The sequence below is a fragment of the Apteryx mantelli genome, chromosome 2 (assembly GCF_036417845.1).
Source record: "Apteryx mantelli isolate bAptMan1 chromosome 2, bAptMan1.hap1, whole genome shotgun sequence".
In the NCBI taxonomy this organism is placed as follows: domain Eukaryota; kingdom Metazoa; phylum Chordata; class Aves; order Apterygiformes; family Apterygidae; genus Apteryx; species Apteryx mantelli.
The window spans coordinates 49,604,550-49,625,562 of record NC_089979.1 but is presented as its reverse complement, the minus strand read 5'-3'; the positions used below and the strand labels follow the sequence as shown (position 1 = coordinate 49,625,562).

At 39.2% G+C, this 21,013-nt stretch overlaps 1 long non-coding RNA gene across 1 annotated transcript in view; it reads left to right on the top strand.

Moving 5' to 3' along the window:
- LOC106484967 (uncharacterized) overlaps window positions 1–21,013 on the top strand; it is a 40,472-nt gene that overhangs the window by 9,411 nt on the left and 10,048 nt on the right. The window contains exon 3 of the long non-coding RNA XR_001292638.2: window positions 18,472–18,607. This is a non-coding gene — a long non-coding RNA (uncharacterized lncRNA). The remainder of the gene's footprint in view (window positions 1–18,471; window positions 18,608–21,013) is intronic.

Genomic DNA, 21,013 nt, shown 5'->3' with positions numbered 1-21,013 from the left:
GGTATCCTGCTCTACCCATATTCCATCAAGCTGTTATGTGATGTAGGAGCACAAGGAGGGCTTTTGAACCTCAGCAGAACTATGAACACAGGAATTAAGTAGTAGTGACTGCCAGACAGCGCCAGTGTCCCAGCACAGAAAAATCTGAGGCTCTTGTGCAGTGTGCTGTCATGATGGCTGTGTATGGTGGTCAAGAAGAGGCTGGAGAATGAGAATGGCAGAGAAAACAAGGTCTAAGGAATTTGATCCTTTACAGCACAAGTTAAGAGTGAGGATGGAGGAGAACCAGAGCTTTACATTCAAGGAAAAGAAAGCTCTGTGCCTACAGGACAGAGCTGGCTCATAGCTTGTCAGCAGCAGAGGTAAAATTCAATGGTAAGGCAATACAAGACAGACAAGTGAGGCCATGCTGAACAGGTAGGTGTTGGCAGAGGGGAGGCAAATGTAGTTACCATCCTTACCTCTTTTCTCTCCCTCTTCTGTCTTGCCAGGTCCAGCTAGCTCTGTGCAAAGCCATCCTGCCTGTTACTGCCTATTACTCCCCACTGGAGGCACATTTACTTTCACATCCCCTAGCCCAGCCAATGATGCTACTTCTATGCAAAGGTGCAATACTCAACCCCTTCTGCGGCCTCCTTTGCTGCCCCATGTAGGCAGTTGCCTGCTTTATTTTTGCATGAAGACAGCCCTGCCACCACAAAGAAGAGTAAAGCTGAAGAGGAAAGCAAGCTCTTACTCATGCTACAAACTCTGCAGGGCTTTGCAGCATCAATACCTACACACAGTCATCTGTATACACACAGTGCTCCTAATTACATGCTTTTTCCTCTGATTTAGTCTGAGCAGGGTAACTTGATGATCACAACGCAGTGCTCCATACCCTCATAACAGCATATGTCTCTCTTCAATGACCTGCCTGTTGCAGGCAAACAGCTTTGTGTTTATAGATGTGTATTTGTTCCCAAGGCTATGCAACAACAACAACAACAAAAACAGCCTCAAAATGCCCTATTAGGGCCATAAATGGAAAGCAACAAGCCTTTGACATAGCTACATTAAATACTCAAACAAAAGGTCAGAATAATCTAGAGATGGTGAAATTGTGATGAGTGGTGCAAAAATATCAGTGATAATGGACATAGAACTGGCTACGCAAGAGAACACATGCTATGTAACAATGGCCTCATGAGTGAATGGCATTTAGGGTCAGTCATACCAGGGACACAAAGACTGTAAGCAGTAAGAAGTGATTACCTTACAGAGAAACATCTTCCTGTAGGAGAATAATCCTGAAGCTGCAAGTATATGCTTTGTATTATTATGGAAAATTTAATCCCAAAGAATTGAAAATGACTCATTCCAAAATAGAAGGGATAGATTCAAATCATTGTGCTTGCTTCTAAGTTTGAACTTTCTCACAGTTTATAAGCATTTAAGGCTATGTTTTTAAACTGTATCATCTCCTCCACAATAAAAGGGTTACAGTTAACAATAACTGTGCTAAAGTGGCAGCAATTGTTGGCTCATCCATGCCCTTGAACAGAAAAATACATGCAGTGTCTAGGGCTACCTAGAAAGGGAAGCGACCTGCTGTCTCCACAGTCTGACCAAATGAAATGCAACCTGAAGAAGACTGCATGATGTAGGAACCTTGAGAAGAAAAAAAGAGGAGCTTTGAGAATAACTCCTGCTTGTGTCAGTTGTGGGGTCAAAACAGCTTAGCTCTGGGAAAAAGAGCCCCCTCTGGCAGTGGAAACTGGCTTGGCTAGGGAAAGGCAAATTCAGAACAACCTGGGTCATATTAGGACTGGACATGTGCTGGGTGCATGTGATGACTCTGACCACATCTGGGAGGAAAATTGAGTTCATTCTTTTTGCTTCAGAGTTTTATACTGCTTTAGCCCATTTCTAGTATTTGCTGATTATCCTTGAGTTCTTCTCCCTATTCTGAATATGTGGGACAACACCTGAAGGGCAACCAAACTTGTCTATGGTTCAGTAAACCTAGTTGTTTCCACAACTACTGCTGTTGAGTTGATTTATTTTCTTGGCTGTTTCCAGAAGGCATCACTTGGTGCTAACACAAAAGAACAACCCCAGGGACAACCACAGCAGCCTTGCGAAGCTCCAACAGAGGACCTGGGGACAGTTTTGCCACAGGGGTATAACTGGTGCCTCCAGTTGCCCACTCTGTCCCCAAGTCTCCACCCAGCAGGCTTGAGAGAACATGGTGCATTTCTGTACCTCAGCTGCACCCCATTCACAGACTGACATGTTAGTTTGATCCACCAGAGAAGAAAGGTTGGATTGCTTAGAGAGAAATGAAGTGGGAATACATAGTCCTTTCTATTTTTAGGTAGAAGCTGCTGATTGATGGGCTACAATAAACAGCTAAGGCAGTAACACCTTCAATGTCCACAAGTGTTTTCTCACTCAACGAGTGAGATAGATCTGTATGGGATATGAGGATAGGGTTGCTGCTTGGGCAAGTTATTTCTGTGGAATATATCTGCAGTTCATTCTTGCTGAAAAAAAGCACTAATGTGACTTTGCAAAGTTTTTCCCTCCTCAGGTCAATTCAGAGAAGTGTTGAGCAAGCCCAGAGCTGTATTTCTTTTCTCTGGATGAATGGCTACCCTAAATTGTTAGTGAGGTGCAATTTAAAAGAGCTGGTAATAGATTTGCCAAAATCTTCTCTGTAGAATTGATATTAGCTTGTACTCATAATAGCATTTCAAACCATCGTGTACTGAAGTCCTGACCATCTGGGCCAGGAAATGGTAGTGGGAATTAGAATTTCTCCTCTGCTAGCCCCCAGTATGCTACCCTGTGGCTATTACAGCCATCTATTTTGCATTCTGGTTCCCCTGTGATACCAACAATAAACAGTAAACAGTGCACTTGGTAATAACTTCTGTAAAGGAAAAAAATACTCAACAACAAAAAAAAGTAATGTAGACACTCTGTAGGAGTTTCCAAGATGGTTTGCAGCAGCTACTCAGGCATCAATGCCAAACAAAATTATCTGAGTGGTAGAAAAAAGTCCCCAAACAGCTGCCACCAACTGTACCAGGCCAAGCTGGAAATAATGAAAGGGAGAATTTTTTTTGCCCTTTTTCTGAGCCTTAGTAGAAATAGGAGCAAAATTACTCAGAGTGTCTGCACCTCCTAAAGAGTCTTTTGTTGCATGTAATCCTTATAGTAATTTACCTATGTCACCATCTGCTGGTACCCTCCATTACTACATTACAATATTATATTACTCTATTACTTCAGTAAAATGATTCCTCAAACTCCCACGACTGTGTTTAAAAAGAATGGACTGAACAAGTCAGTGTAATGGTAAGGGGCAAACCCTGATGAAATTACCAAAGCTTGTGATAAGTTTGCAAAGTTCAGTCCAGGTTTTGCCCAGAGAACTGCACCAGGGGACTTATGGGGGGCCTATGACTGAGAATGTGGAAAGAGACTGCCACGTGCAGGACCTTGCTATGGGATAACAGTTGTTATAATAATAATAATAATAATAATAAATGATAAAATAATATAAGTATATAAAAATAAATATAAATAAAAATATAAATAAATAACTATAAATATAAATATAATAATTGTTTGATTGCTTGTTTATTGAGGAAGAGACAAAAGAAAAGAAAAGCTCTATAGACAGCAAGGGACAAAGTAGCACTTTAAGATAAAGTTTGCCGTCCAGTCCTTAGATCCTAGTTTGTGCCCGCCCATCCGTCTTGCCCTACTTTTGCCTATTTGAGTTCTTGTCCAAACTCCAGTCCTCCAGTCACTGATTTCAATGTCTGTTTTCTAATTTTTTTACAGTGACCTTCTTCTGTTCTCACATGATGTGAGGTGCATGATTAGCACACTGCTTTTGGGGAGATCTTGAAGGTCAGCTGGCAGCTTCAACTCATCTTCTTTTCTGATGAGGAATCTGCCTAGAAATTCTTTCTTCAACCAGAGATGAGAATAGTCTCTTATCCAATTCTTCACTGTGTAGCAGTGCTGAACACACACGCTAGCCCTGGACAATGGTGAATGCACAGTTTTACACGATTTGTAGAAAATCATTTTCCATAGATTATTCTCTGTATGAACATGTCACTAGTCAATAGAGTGGACTAACAAAAGAAAAAGGGGTGGTTTAAAAGTGATCAACATGCAAAAATTAAGTGTATAGGCAAAGCTGTAAGAGTGTGTGGGGGGAACAGGAGTATTAGAGCTGTAGTATAACAGTCTATATTTGATCAATTCATTACATTTCAAGCTAAATTGTTACTGAAATATGCTTGGACAGGCACAAATAAATGGTTTTAAAGTACAGGATAGTATCCCACTTGAAGCCTACAGATACGCCACATCTCTCTCCCCACATGCAGTAATTTCACCAAAAATTCCACATTGTAGCTTTGCCCTCCTGCTTATGTACATTTGATATCTTCATCTACCTCAGGGCTTCTCTTCACAGCTAAAAAAGTTGCATTTCTAACTGCAGGGAAATGAATACAAATGAGCCACCTTGAGGTGAAAAAATACAGTTAGGACAAGTTGTATTATTTTTCCTTCCAGGTAAATTTACTCTAAGCTTAACCCCAAGTGGGGAGTGGGGTTGATCTGGGTGAATTTAGCTTGAAGTGAAAATTTAGTAAGTTGTTTTCGTTATGTTTTTTTCCTTGGGATAGACGATGCTTCTTAGCTCAAGGTAAAAAACACTGCTTGTGTAGCAATGAAGACAAGACCTCGGAGAAACACTGAGAATAGAAATTAGTAGCAGAACAGAACTCGGAGGGAACAAAATGTCAACAATACACCACCATGGCTTATTTTTTGTCACCTTCCTCATCTTCTCCTATCACTACCTCTTTTTTGTTTAAAAAATTGGTAATTGCTTAGGTTCCTGACTGTACTTGTCTAGGTTATGTTCTCTGAAGTATAATTAAATTAAAGAGCCATAGGTTCCATGACTCGTGCAATATAATAAATAAGAACAATTATAAGTAGCAGTGACTTAAATGCAAATCTTTTCCCAATAAAAACAGAATTTATATCATAGCCTCTTTGTGGCTAGTCTTGACTATTCACTGCAGGTTGCCACCATGTCTAGCAATAGTATATGCACTTAGAGTACTGCTAGGGACCTACCAGCATCTCTGAAAAGCAAAACAATGAGTCTCTCAGTAATTAAAAAAAGGAATTTGGGGATTATGCTTTGGTGACTGGGTATCTATCTGTGGATTTGGATGGAATATCCATGCTGCTACTCCAGACTTGAACTCAGCTGTTAAAACCTGCAACTTTTAATCATCTGTTTACTTTAGTCATCAGTTTATAGACATTAGATTGTCTTTGTACAGGTCTGACTGTATTTACTTTACATGAATAGTGCTACATCATCATCTCTTTGTAGTCTTTTACATTCAGGAGACATGCTGTAAGCTTCAGGTAAGATTAATAAGATAAGAGTTAAATGTTGTGCTTTATTTTAAGGAATAGGTCACACTTGATAAACAGCTTTATCTAGAAAGGAATTTGAATTTTTTTTAGCTTATCATGTTCCTGTTGTATTCAGGCGAAATGTCACACATCGGCATCTTTAGGGGAGCTATTGTCAGTGACCTTTACACTACCTTGAAAAAGCAATAGAAACTTCTTTTTTTCCATCTGCTCAAAGAAAGAAGAGGGGAAATGACCCTGAATTAGCAGCTAAATCTTCACTTACTTCTTAACAATACACCCTTTCCTGAACAGGTGATATAAGATCCCAGTGAATAGGAATAACCTAAACAAATCTAACAGATTCCAAGAAAACTTTAGAATAAAACAGTGTACTTTGTTTTATAAAAAAACCCTCATGTATATGCAAGCTCAGATATTTTTTTTCTTCAAGATACTGTGACTTTCCACAGAGGGAGACATAAATGTGAGTGCTCCAGTGTTTAAAACAAAAATTAAGACCAGTTTGCTTTGCACTGTAGATTAAACAAGAGAAAATGTTAGGTAATTAAATGCTAATGATTCAAGCTGGGTGCTTATGTTTTGGATTACTTGACTAATAACGTTAGCATTTAAATGGTCAGCTTTGAAGTTAACGAACAGCCCATTAAGATGCAACAGGGGAGTTGTGGGCTCTTTGGGTGCCATTGTTTCAGTCTGTCTGGCTGCAGACTCAACAAAACAGCAGTGATGGGATTTACATAGCGAAGACTATTTTAGCAATTGGAAGAGCTAGAAGCTCTCTCTTTTTTTTTTTTTTTTAAGTGAAAGTTCCTATTATGTAGAACAGCATGTGGGAAAAGCCTAAATCTACTAATTTCTTCCAAGACCTGGGATTTCTATTGTCCCTGCTGACTGCTTAAATACAAACTACTTGATTCCCAAGCAGCGGCTCTGTACAGTGATCATCCAATTGCAACCATCAAAACTCCACCAGATTGTTCACTCCTAGGTGGTATGGTTGGGTACTTGCAAGGGTTAATTAGAAAATCCACTTCTGTCAGTGAAAGTTAAAGGAGCTTCAGTGATGAAAATTACATCACATAATGAAAAATCCTCAAAGTAGTAACTACTCAAAGGACAGAAATAATTAAGAGATAATTGTCAATGGAACAGAATATTTTCCAAGGATATTGGGCTCCTGCAGATGCAAGAATGCCAAGGCAAAGACAAGGTTTTTATAGAAAATAAATGGCATGGTGCAGCTCAGATTCTTTCTTCTTCAAAGCACACAACACTGATGCTGCAACAATAGTCTGTTATTCCAAATCATTGATGTAGACTTAATTATTTTATCTAATGCAGATTGACTTGGGAGTTACTTGCTGTGCCACTGTAGACCTATTGCATTTTGAGTGCCTCAGAAGTGAAAGGCGCTGTGGATTTCAGTGCCTGGATTTCATCAAATATTTTGTTATATCTACCTTGACTGCTATTCCTTATATTTACTTTGTGCTATTAACCAAGGAGAGCTAGTTATGCATTATCGAAAAAGGAGTGTTCCCGACAGTTTGATGTTTCTTGGTGACAACTGTAAATATTGACATTTTAGTGACTATCACAGTGGGAACTTGATGCAACTCATTAAAGGTAATGGGGCTTTTTCACTGACTTTAAAGAGAATCATTTCAGGCCCTGTTTGGTGTGTTAGGAGGAAGAGAATTGTTCTTAAATTGGCTTTGTTTTCTAATTTCTTCTACATGCCATGAAAGTCTCATAAAGCTGTCTACGTCAGTTTTCAGCCTTCCTGATCTGCTAAAGGATGTATTTAAAAAGTCACAAAATGTGTACTATTAGCTCTCATATCTTAACCGAAGAAATAGGTGATCTGGATGTTTAACAGAGACTTCTTTATGCTGAAAATGTGAAATAGTGAAATAGTTCTTAGAAACATATACTCTAATCAGTTGGACTAGAATGATTTTTTTCAGTTTTTCCCTTACCATTTTCATTCTTGTGATGTCATTTCTGTAATTTCTTATAGTTTTCTATCACAAAGGTTGGATAGAGTTTGTCTGTTTATTTTGGTCTCCTGTTCCATCTTGTGTTAACTTAGGGAGTATACCTTTAAGACAGGGGATATTTCTACATCTTACCACCCACACATGACATAATCAGCAAAATGATGGCCACTTTATTGCTCTGTGGGCTGTCTGTAGCTATACAAAAGGACACAGGGTTGGCTCTGTCTTTCATGCAAAGGCTGAACATGATAACTAGCAGGTCAGGTAAAAAAGACAAAAGTGAATCCAAAATACAATAATGACATAGATACAGAGGGATCAATAGTATGATTAAAGTACTAGGATCACACTGAATTTTTTCCAGGTGTCTACAGCTGTTCGAGTGAATGTCCGATGATTTTTTAACTACTCCAGTTTTAATTGGGTAGGTGATTGAGAAAGTCATGTAAAGAAGCCTGTCTTTCCTTCTGACTTCATTTTTGTTACAGTGACCTTAATAACATATGATCAGCTTTATGACCTGATGCACTTCTCTTACTGTGAATTTACCAAATGCAAGGGTGGTCAGCAAAGTACTCCCTCTAGGCCAAAACCTTCTAGCTGTCAAGTTCAAACAAATTGTCTTCTTTACAGGTATTCCCTTCTGCCAGCAAATTAGCTAGAAGTTCACTACAAATCATAGGTGATTTTTATGCTAAAACACATTTTGTTGTTATTCCTGAAGAGCTTGGTCATTCTGTAACTGTAATAATAAAACCTATAAATATTAGTTAGGAGTAGACAGAAAAGTTTGCTATGCCTACCTTTGCTGTGAATTTGGCTACAGGTGTTAATCAAGATTACACCAGCTATATCCTGGATTTAGCCTGGATTCTTCCTAGAGATGCTCATGACCACTTTTTAGTGCAATGTATCTGTTTACTTTTTGCCATACATGGTGTTTTTGTCTAAGTCTGAGAGTTGAGACTTATGTGGACCTTAAATCTGAACAACTTGACAGACCTGCCATATTTACTGCAATTTCTCTGGTCCCATAAGTGGCCATTGTATGGGTGACACAAGTAGTATGGGTTACTGCAGTTTTGCTACACTTAAGGTTTATTAATATGTGTTGCAGCATTTTAGAATGGCAGTCACAATCTGGGGTCTATTTACAAGTGTCAAGCATGTTACAAACTAGCTCTAGCTGTCTCCCTACCAAAACTTTGTGATCCATTTCATATTGAGGTTAGAAACAACTGGAATGGCTTTTGTAACCTTTTCCACTTAGCATAGTTCATTCCCAGGTCTGTATGCCAAGGGCATAACGTTTTGTTTAGCAGCATCTTGATGAGCGCTTTGTGACTTGACTGAGAGCTTTGTGAGGACCTGCAAACCAGTGAGTAGCTCTGTTTGTTCTTAGGACTTTTTCCAGACAGATAATCTTCAATGCACTCCATTGCTGCCACATTTATCCACTGAGTGACTAGTGTGCTCTACACCGCCTCTTCTAATAATCCTTTCCCCTATGCTAGAATACCAAACTGTAGCATTCACACAGCTGCTGGGAGGGAGTGATAAAACAACACTCCAAAGAGCAGCTTTCGAGTGGGAAGGTATAAGCAGGCTGTAAGAGTGTAGCTGCATGGCATGCAGAAGCCTCTCTTTCTAAATTTGGTGTTGAGCACACTCTTAGATGTATCTAGATAATGATGAGGCCTCACTGTATCTACTGAATGCATGACACTTCTTGAAAAGAGCCCCTATTGTCCTTCCCTGTGTCTTAAAATTCTGCTTTGAGCATGTCCCAGACTCTCTCCAAAGTTAGTCCTTGATTTATAGCTTTATATGGTTAGGGTCTAATTTGCACACAGTATCTGAAAGCACTTCTGAGCTCCCTATCAGCTGACAGACTCTCCGTGCCACTAGTTATACATGCTGCCATCTGGGCCATCTGAGCCATCTGAACTTGCCACTCTTCATCACAAGTGACAATGGCCCATAACTCCTTCCTCACAGAATTTTAGCAGTGCATGAGAGAGGATGGATCCTATATTGCAAGGCTGCAGTCTATCATCTCCAAGCCAAGAAACAGTCAATGTAGAATAGCATGGCTCTGTACCAGTCCCATTACCAAGCTGTTAAATATTCAAACCTTGGAGAATGACCAGCACTGCTTATGATGGATACAGAGAGATTGCTTCCAAGAGAACAGTTAACGTTTATCACATACATATAATTCTCAACAAACTACTTTCTAGGGCTACTGTCCACCATCACTAGCTATAGACAAAAGCTCTATATAGCCATCTCTTCATTTGCCTTATACTACACAATGAAATGCAAAACAATTCATATACAGCCAGAACTTGCCAAAATTGTTGCCCCCAAAGCTGAAAAACTAAAATAAACATGTTTTTTAAAGTCAAAAATATAGTTAAAATATTCATTCATTTCTGTTTTCTGCTTTATTGAAGGCAGAAAAATGAGGATATCAAAATTCTCCTGGTGTTTTATAGTTAACCTAAAAAGGAGATAATCATGAATCTGTTGTCATAAAATTAGCAGTGCTTCAGTTTTAGACAGTTCCAGCCCAAAGAGATTGAAATAAATACTGTTCATCTCCAAAGCACACCTTTTTTATTATCAAAATTAAGTGCTTCAGAATGATACTTTCTAGGGTAAGGTTTTCAAAAATGCTCATTGTCAGCCCCAGCTGTATTCTCACAGGAGACAATGGAATTGTTAATATTGATATCAGTGGAAACAGCTTACTAGGTCTACGAGCTGCTGCAGTTAACAAGTTAACAAGTTAAGATCAGCTCAGAAAGCAAAAGGCTGCAGTCTTTCCACTCCTCTCCCACAGCTCTATTTTTGCAGAGGACTAACTCTGCAGCACTTTCCACCTGGCACTCGTGTGGTACTTTCACCCCTTTGGGCAGCTCTTGCCACGGTTCCACCACCCCTACTTGCTTCCCCATTCCATCAGTAGATGTGCACCATCTTCTTCTTTTTACAAAGGGTAAACTAGTTTCCAAGGTGTTATTTACTTGGAATCAGCACTTGCTGCACATTAGTCATTACGTTTAAAAAAGAAAGAATAAGAAAAGTTTACTTACCAGTTCATAAGACAGAGTTAAAATAGAAGAGGATGTGGGCCCTCAGGAAAGGGGTGGCCTTTGGAAGACCCATTATATTGATGTTAGAGACACCTGTAGTGGAAGGGAGCCCCTCTCTCTTCTGTCTGTGATGGCTGAGTAGGAAACAAACTGTGTCTGTGACATTAGGGATCATCTACAATTGATCAAGCATATCAGAGTGCACCATCAGATTCTGCAAGCAGAACTACTTGAAGCAAATTCGCTCTGTTACTGCTGCTCTGTTTTGATTGATATGAACAAGTCTTATCTTCAAAAATATGTAGTGTTAACATGAATATTTCTATAACCACTTCAGATTGCATCTTAGAGAGGAAGACAATTTTACCACTTCCCTGCCCCTTCTGCTCCTCTTTTATTCCCTCTACTCTGGAAAAGTCTTAAGCATGGTTATGGCATATGCTAAATGTGGGAGGGAAAAAAAAAAAGTACCTTCCAAATCTTCTCTTCATGTTCTTTGACAACAAATCAGCTGTATATGTCCCTCTTCTTTAAAAGTAAGAATTAGAAGTGAGGAAATATTGCTCCATAGTCTTTTACCTTTTGACAGATCTTTTGTCTGTGGTGGCTACAGTTGTCAGCAGTAATTTATTAATGGTCTCAAAATGTTTGATATTGGAGCACCATATCTTTTTTTCTTTTAAAGGTGGGGAAAGCCAGGCAGAGAATGACTGGGTAGGGCATGCACAGCTTGTGTCTACATTTTCAGTTTGACTCATTTGATCCTGCAATCCTTATTCAACAGTAAACATCTTGCAGGCTCTAAGAGGCAGGACTGGGCATTCCATAATGAAATCTCTTATCTCTATCAGTCTTGGTACAGATACATCTCAAATGGATTCAACTCTTGGCCCAGGTAGGGAAGTAGTGCTAGAGGAAGACACTTTTAGAGTGTAGAAAGAGAATTCCTCCCCTAAGATACATTGACATGGCTGATGCTATACAGGTAGTGAATATAGTCCTGCATTTTTTGGAATAGGTATTAGTTTGACTTTTAGGATAGACATTTTGTTTTTAAAAGCTGATATGCACAAAGAAAAAAGCCCCTAAGTATCGGAGGCTGGCTAAAAAAGCTTTGTGGAGAACAAAACAAGAGACCAGCAACCACGGGAGGATAGAAAAATGCAGCAGAATTTGATAAAGAAAAAAAGAAAGCTAAAAAGATAACTGTGTATTTTTAAAAAAGAGGAGGGGCAACTTAGGCAAAGAAATAAAGAGAATTGACTCTAGGTTAGAGCCAATTCACACAGGTTGACCAACCATAATCAATTGCCCTATTGGTCGTCTTTAAATAAAGGTCAGACAAAATTGTACCAAAATCCACATGGGGATTATTTAAGTGCTTATTTAAGACAGTGGGTTGTCTGTGGGAGGCAGTGCTCAGTGCTAGTTTCACTGTATTTCTAATAGCACTTAATTAGTTTATTGTATTTGGAACGACTCCTTTCTTAGAGGTTTCAAAGCCTTTCTGTACTGCTCAGCACTCTCTTCCACCCATATTTCTCCCCAGAGCTGCTACAGGAACATAAATCTTCCCGTTCAAGAGTCTATAGCTTTGCTCTGCATCATATCATCATCTCCCAAAGTAGAAGTGGCACCATGGAAATACGACAAGACCACAACGGAAGCTAGAAAGTTCTCAAACCCCATCAATAAGCCCCTATGCAAATGATCAATCAAAATATCGCCTTGTGCTCCATTTGTCACTGCTCTTCTTCTGCCCTATCACCTAAGCAGCATGCTGTGAGCTCCATGCAGTTGAGAACCTTGCCATTCAAAGATTGATAATGATATCATGTCTGTTTACCCTTTGGCAGGCTTAGTTATCAAGCAAGAGGTGACAAAAATATTTATTTAGAATGCTCTGCTCACCTCTTGTTCCCACTGAAGTTGGATAGCTGCAAAGCATGTGCAGTAACATAGTCTTTACAGCTGCACAGACCAGATACGTGTACAGCTTCTGAATGCAGATACATAAATTGCAAAATTCTTTAGAAACAGGAACAGTATTGGTGTATATTCTCTTTGTTTCTGTAACACACTACAATGCTTTAAATAGGGTACACAAGCTTGCAAACAGTTTTCCCAGTGGTTCAGGATACACAGTATCTCTTTGCCAACATACCTATCTCCTTATCCACTCAAGGGAAAAGCTGAAGTCTTCCAAAAGATAGTCCTGTGCAAGACTTAGAAAATCCAAAATACTTATTTTTTCCAATCTTGCAATTCAGGCCTGTCCAATACTTTGCTACCAGACTATTTAAAGCTCCTAGATACAATATATAACGGTAATGGCACTGTAAGAGGCTTGGGCTGAGAATACTATACTCCTTAGAGCAAACAGCTTAAGACCTGTTATTTCTAAGATTCAGTTAGTAGCCACCCAGGTCTCTTTCAGAAACTTGCTCTTCTCATATTTGTCAGGTAATCCATTGTTGGAATAAATGCACCAGCTCAGAGATATCACCTCAACCCAGCTACATGTCACAGTCAGGCACGTTGCCAGCTCTGTGTTATAGACACCAAGTGGGTTGGAAAGCACTGTATAGCAGCTGTTTTCACTGCTGATTGCATATGATAAACAGTGGAGGAAAGGAGCACTGTGTGACAAACATGGAGCCAGCTGCTGGTTGGCAGATCACCACCCTGCTCTCTCATCATTATATACAGGGTCCAGTTGTGCACAGGGTTTGGTATCATTGAATCAAGCATGTTGATTGAAGACAGCTCATCTTTTCCGGTTGGCAATAAAGTTGTCACTCCCTGAGTGGCCTACAAGTAGCAGGCTGAACACTCCCTAAAGGTACTGAGGTTGAGTTTGTCAGAGACAAACCATCTTCCAGAAAATCTGTGATATTAAGGAGGAAAAGATCGTTTTTAGGAGTGTTGGTGTGGAAAGCGAGCCTTGGCTCATGGAACAGAAAAGCAGTTTGACCAGCGCTCTGTAATGGAGCTGCGAAGAGAGAGTATCTTGGCCTACTGAGAGTTAGATGCTTGGCTTAAACTAGTACATGTGTTACAGGGTCTAACTGGAACTTTCAATACAAAAAGTCTCCAGATGTGAACAATTCACTCTCCATTGTCATTACTGTGAATTTAAACCTAATTTTACACAGGGTGTGAAATGGGAGCACTGTTGGGTCCTTGTACTGCTAACTGTGATATATATAGAGAGAGATAGATATAGATATATATGGGGAACACAGCAACATACAAACCTACTTTAGGATTGAAATTGCTCTGAAAAGTGTCCTTCAATGCAAAATTGATTTCATAATATGTAAGTACTGTAGGGAACATTTTCCTCTCTGTTTCTGCACAGAGCATGCAAGCTGATCTCTTTTTTTCACAAAATGGTATTTGATATGAACTATTATTAGCTGAAAAAGATAATCTGTTCAGTCAAACATGTTCATTTTCTGGGCCTAAATTGTTTCTGCTCCCTAAAAGCACCAGTTCTGCAGTAATTCAGAATCCAGGCTCTGCTAATGTTATGTCTGATGCACATATTTATCAATCTGATAATTATGCTTAAAATAAGGCAGGGGAACAAAAAAGGCTGACTGAGAAAGAATCCTGATCAAATGCTAGAGATGGACACTGTTCATATCTGCTAGCACAGAGGTTTACAAGAAAACAGAAAGATAAAATGCCATTTCACATTTTATTCAGAGCTGTTTATTCAGCTCTTTTTCCCTAAGCATCATTATCAATATTCCACAGTTATTTATGCTTCCATTTTTGATGGAACTTGTGCTTCATCAGCAAATTTTTTCTACAATAAAGCATTCTTTCTTTTTAATATCTGCTCACAGATGTTTTAGGATGAGATATTGATTATCCTGTAAATGGACAAGAAAGCACTTGCTTTTGAACCAGAGGCTTGTTTTCCTCATTACAGCTCGAAATCACTTGCTACTTTTTAAACCTATTCAATCCCCTGATTCTTTTTCATCAACTTACCTTTTTTTTTTTTTTTTGCCTCTGTTCTCTAAAATCCCTGAGTTTGCAAAATTTCCAGGGTATTTCACTATACATGCTGTATAGAACTGAAAAAACTAACGAGTGTATGTGTGTGTGCGTGTGTGCACATACTTTGAAAACTTAGCAATGAAGTGATAATCCCTTTCAAATATTAGTGGTTATAAGCTTTATTTGTGTACTACTAAAGAATATTCAGCTTGGAACATGGTGCACATCAAGGACACCTTCAAAAATCTTGGAAATCTTAGTTTTCACTATTGGCATCAAGAAACAGTGGGCTGAATCTTAAGAGAAAAGTAGCAGGCTGAAAACAAGAGCTGGTTCATGGGTGCCTACTTTTCTTGTTAAACCATGAAGGATTGGTCTCCTGAATAAGTAATTCACAATTCTACCAGCTTCCTAAAGACATATTTTTACTGGATGCATCAGATAAATCTAGAAGTTTAGTCAAACCTGACCATGAGCATGAAAAACAAATCAAATTATAGGAGACAGCAAAGTGAGAGTAGAAACATCAGTGAATAAGTAGGAAAAGTGAATGGAGGTATCTTGTTTTTACTATCTTTGGCCTTATGAGAAGATCTAGGTGGCCACAAAACACATATGAGGCAGATGTAGATTTCTGAAGCTTCTGAACCACAAAGTTCACCATGAACATACTCTTCTTTGATTGCACAGTCAACCACTTTGTTGGCCAAGTGCACAATATTTTGCAATAGACACCTGTATTTTTAAGTGAAAATGTGAGAATAAAAAAAGATCATATTGACTTCAGGCTGAAGGGCAGTTAGACAAGGACAAAAGCATTAGCTTTTAGCAGAAAAAATGCCTGAAGTAGGAAGAGATTTCATATCCAGAAGCTGGTGTTATAATTACCAAGTGTTGTAACACAGGAGCGCAGGCCATCTAAGTCTAGAGTAACCATTGTTCCCTTAGATGGACAGTCACGGGCCCAACTCTTACCTCACACTGATGAGCATTAATAGCAATGTCACTGAAGTTACACTTGTGTGAAAGTTGTGTGGCCAAAGAGTTGTCATTTAGAAAAGTGATAAGTGGAATCACAATATACTTTAAAAGTATTCTCAAATGGAGCTTGAGGCATAGCATCTTCTAGAGTCAGTGCTTCCTAGACTCATATCTTTAATGAATGCAAGACAAAAGTATTTCATATCACCCACATCCAAAAGAGGCATCTGACTTCTTTTTGTCTCTTCTGTGAACTAGGCCAATAGTTTTCTATCACAATATTTTTCTATATGTTTCTGACCAGTCAGAATAAATCATTCTATATGTTTCTGGCCAGATACAATAAAGCATTTTTCAGTTTATATCCTGAAATAAAACACCTCATTGGGGTGGAGTGTAGAGGGCAGCTTCCTCTCCTACAAGTGTTATCTGAGGGTAGCACCCAACCTTGATGTAGGCCCATCAGCCTGTACATCTTTAGGTCTGTTCCCTTCCCTTTTTTTCTATTTACAGGGGGACTGTAATTGACCCCATTACTTTACACTTCTTTCCTCTTTCTGAATGTGAATGAACATCTTCCAGGCTGGCAGGATCCAGTCTCTCTGCTGGGACAACACTCCTGGATCAGATTCTGTGACTGAACACTTCATACACGCAAATGTTGGAAGAATTTGAAGAATCTGAAACATCAGCAAATGATTGGCTCAGTTAAGCTGGAAATTACTGTCCACTAATGGGCAGCTTGGGAGCTTTTGGGCTATTCCATGCCACTGGAAGCCAAAAAAAAAGTGGGGGGATTTTGGCCAGTTTCCTCTTGTTTTCTGAGGTATATTCCAAGTTGAGCAGTCAGTGTAAGACAACGAGACAAAGCCCTCTCAGTGAATGTAGTACCAAGCAATAGGGATTAATGTGCTGTTTCAAGGAAGGACAGTCTCAGCTGGGAAATCCAAGAGGTGGGGCCACGAGGTGAAAATTTTGCCTGGAGTGTTGTGGAGGCCCGGAGAGCAATTTGTGATTCAGAGTGCCCCTAAGTGTATGGAGGGGCAGTCAGCTTGGGGGATGCTGACTACATGGGTACCATCTTTCTGGGGGCTGGAGTCCCTTCTACATCCTGCATCACTAAAATCACATATTCAGAACTACTCAGCGGTGTCTATAAATATAAAACAAGTAAAATAGGCCAAATTCTCAGCTAGTATAAATTAGACTAACCTGAACGGTTTCAGTAGTTATACATAACTGAAACAGAGGTAGGGGAATCTACCCGTCTACAAAATACTAAATATTATGTTCTATATGTGTGTGTGTATATGTGTGTATACATATCAGTATAACCAGAATACTATCACAGCATTCTGCTCCACCTTTTTTTTTAATTTTTTTAAATTCAACTTCAAAATGGACCAAATTGATCCTATTTTCAGAATACCAGGTCTTACAAAATACTGAGAGGGGAAAAGCTTATATTTACTGCATGAAGCTGTATCTCAGCAATAATGTTTACTAATTATGGCAAGAACTCCATGTGGCTGTTATGGAGTGCTGAACTGGAACAGATCTGCGGTGGGAAAACACCATGGGCCAGCCTCTCACCAAATGAGCCATTCAGAGGTGGTGCCATTAAGAAGAATGTGCCGTTTTCTGACACAAGTGAATGCAATATTTTGGATACCAAAAGACAGAAAAGATAGTGTTTTACCTGAAACTTTTCTTGTTTCTCTCAGAACTACAATAAAACCCCCATAATTCCTGTGAGCTATGGAATTATTCTTGCTTTTAAAAACTTCCTTTTCCCTTTAACTTCTGATGATTGACTCTCCCTGTAAACTGCTTTGCAGTACTCTGTATGGAGGACAGTACATAAAAATAAATTGCATTGAGTTTGATCCAAACATCGTTTGACTCAAAACTGCACTCAGATTTTGGGGTGGTTTTTCTCCTCCCCATTTCTAGGTCTGCCTGGCAAGCCAAATCGTTTCTATTTGCTATCATAAAGGCTAAATAAAAGGGCAAACAACTCATTGTTGTTTCAATAAAATTCATGTTGTTATTTCAAAATGTAGCTCTCTTTTCTCAGTCCCCTCCCACACAATTATACACAATGCCACTCAGATCGCTTAGGTGTTTGTGTCTCGCAGAGTCTGCAGAAATTATTTCATTTCTAAACATGGGGTCAATTTATACCTCTTTTGGTAGACCTGATCACTGGAGAAAGAGTGAGCCCAGTGGAAAATTAGTCTTTATTTACAATACTGACAACAGTGAAAAGATGTAGCCTCTTGCTATTGTACCAAGGTTATTACCTTCCTCATAGTAAATCTCCGGACACCCAATTAAACTCAACTCACAGCTTGCAAACAGCCTGTTAAGTTTGCTGGAGATAAGCTGCCATATTGTCAGTCAAAGTACTTTATATCAAACAGTGTAAGACAGTGACAAAACCTCTAATTATCTGATTACGCTGCAAGAACAGTTTGTTACATATATTGAATTTTGCATATATTCAGTGAATAGTCCGTATTCATCACTGACTCATAAACAAAAAGTGGAACATAAGATAGAACATTGAGTTTCAACTATTATTATACCCAAACAAGAGATATATTTGCTACTTTTTTAAAATAATAAAAATATACAGCAAAGTGGGAATTCTGGGGACATCCAGGTCAGGAACAGAATTTTCTTCTGTTTTCCAGTCTGATCCTAGAAGAGGTTTTTAGGGGGGAAAAACTGGGCATCTATATGGACAAGCCGGGCACCGTGATGAAAACTGTTCGCCAGCTCTTTGGCAGATATTTCACTTCTTGGAGTAAAAAGATTTTAATGAGAAGGTTAAGAAAAAAAAAGTATCTTCAAGGCTATTAATTCACAATCCCTACCCGAACGCTCATTTACATCTCCTTCCGAAACAGCCGGTATTGGCCAGTGCCGCAGGCAGCAGATGGATCAGACAGACCACTCACTCTGAGGCAGCTCGGCAGCTGAACAACTCAAAGACCTGCATAACATCAGATGAGAAGCAGTTGCTGCTTTCCTGTCTCTGGCACGGTACGAGGAGCTGTTCGGAGGGCGCTCGGGGCCGATACACAAACTCCTGTGGTGGGAATGAGGGTGTGGGAGAGCAGCTACTTCCTCAGCAGTCAGTGCTTGTGCATTTGCTCTTTCTCTGGAGACATCCTGCCATGTCCCTCTGGGAGCTGCTGAATGTGGAAGCTCACACCCAGACATTTAAAGAAATGCATCCACTTCAGTTTCACATCTGGTTTATCCTACAGCAGCCCATTTGGCTGACTATACAGTCAGTAACCAAGGCAGAAGAGCAGCAGTAAGGAAAGCACACTGTTTGCCCTGTCAGATCTTCTCTTCTGCTTATTGGACTTACCGTGGATGGCATGCCAGCCAATAAGACACACAATATCTCTGGTACTCCCTATGCAAAACTAAGTATGGATAAGATACTCTTTCCTTTACTACTGTTTGAGGCAGGACAGAGGGAGAAAAAGGGTTCATGGGATATGACAAAAACAATTTCAGTGGAGGCAGTTTTTGACTCTGCCACCATTGCATGGTGAGTATCTTCACATCAGACATAATACAGTCCTGCTTCTTCACAGTCCCAGCTGGCTCACCAGTAAACATAACTTGTGGCCTCAAGGGACCCTCTTTTCCAGAAGGGAGAAGCAATTTAACCTCCATAACATATCAGTCTCCAGCTTGTCCTGAAAAGGCTGTCAATTGTGCTGAATTATGTATAAAATCAATGTGAGATGCTGTCTGCCAGGGATGGGTTGACATTAGCAATTTTATTTTCACTGAGGGGTCACAAATCCCAAATCTTCATGAACACAGAAGAAGTGCCCATTCCTTACCTATTTCTCTAGTACCAATATGACAGCCCTTTCGTAGCACGTTTATAATTAAAAAAAGATCACAACAAGATTCATAAAGGATTTCTTTAACTGTTTACAATAGGCAAATTTAAATACTCTTGCCAACAGGGTACCATTATAATTTGCACTTTTCTACTCTAATTTCATTGTGCTCTCTATTAAATTCACAAACACTTTTTTTTGTGGGGGATCCCACACAGTGTTATATTTAAGTAACAAAAATTAACACTCTTGTAAGAATTTTCAGTAGTGGCAAAAGTCCCCCCCTCCACCCTCCCTCCACAATACGATGTGCAAATATGTGCAAGTACAACATATTCATGTGAACTGGGAGGGACAAAGATCCTTGTGATGATTTTCATGGAAGCCTGATGTAGTATCCACCATCACTGTGCAGCTGTATTGAATGATTAGGGACTGCAGTATACAGTCCTACAATAAGTAAATATGCAACACATAGCTTGTGACCTAGCACTGTTTTCCCATATACTTATTTACTATTGTTCGTATGACTGAAGCAGTATTGAAATGTAATTTCATGGAGTGATCTTTGCTCTCTGCTCTAGAATGGCAGCCAGCCTGGTATTCTCACGACAGTTACTGAAGGTCCGAGTGTCTAGTCTTTGCTGAGACCATCAACCAACAAAATCACCATTCTCTTCCAAATATTCAGTCCAGAAATAGGTTTCTGCAAAAGCTCATTTATACAGGGTCAGCTGGCATTACAGTGTGCATTAGTTAGGCAAAGACAGTGACTTAGTGAATATAATGAGTTTTAATAAACTTAAAGTCATTAAAGATCATTCATTAAAAAAGAAGTCAACTGCGAATTCAAAACAACTTAAAATCATTACAGTTATTTAAGGCTGTTTATCTTCATATAGTATCATATATTGCTGCAGGAGTATTACAGATGTTTTCCTAAATTGAATACTGCTTTGAGTAGTATGTATTCATGATATTCAAAGGAGCATCTCCATTGACTTCAGGAGCTTTGTATCTGAACCTACCTAGGCATGACGGCAGGACTTTGAAGATGCCTCTCCGAATCCATGAGGAGGTTTTTAAGGATAGGTTTTACATTTTTGGTCATTTTTCTTGGTTGTCTTGGTTCTGCCCAAATGAGAAAAAAGTCAATTCTCCAAAAGATAGTTTGGGTATCATTTCCTGACTACTTTAGATTAAAAGATTTGTTTTTGTTTATTTCTGCAGTTTATCTTAAAATAACCTTGCTGAGCAAAGTGCTCTTTATTAGCTTCCAGTCAAAACACACCAATAATGATTCTATGTTTTTAGTGTAATTCCCTCTAAATATCCTAGCACAAAAACTCTGCTTGTTTTTATATCTGCTTTATACAATGCCACCAGTAATGAATGTTCTAGAATTGGAACATAATTTTGATTATCTGGCCATTACTTTTGATTTATGGAGCGCAGAGACAGCTGGGTTTTTATAAGCTCACCCTGCAGTACTGCAGATAACAAATGTAATGTAATAATCAAACTTCTGTAAAATCGAACACAGAAGGGGTGGGTCTACAGATCTGTCTATCTATATATACCC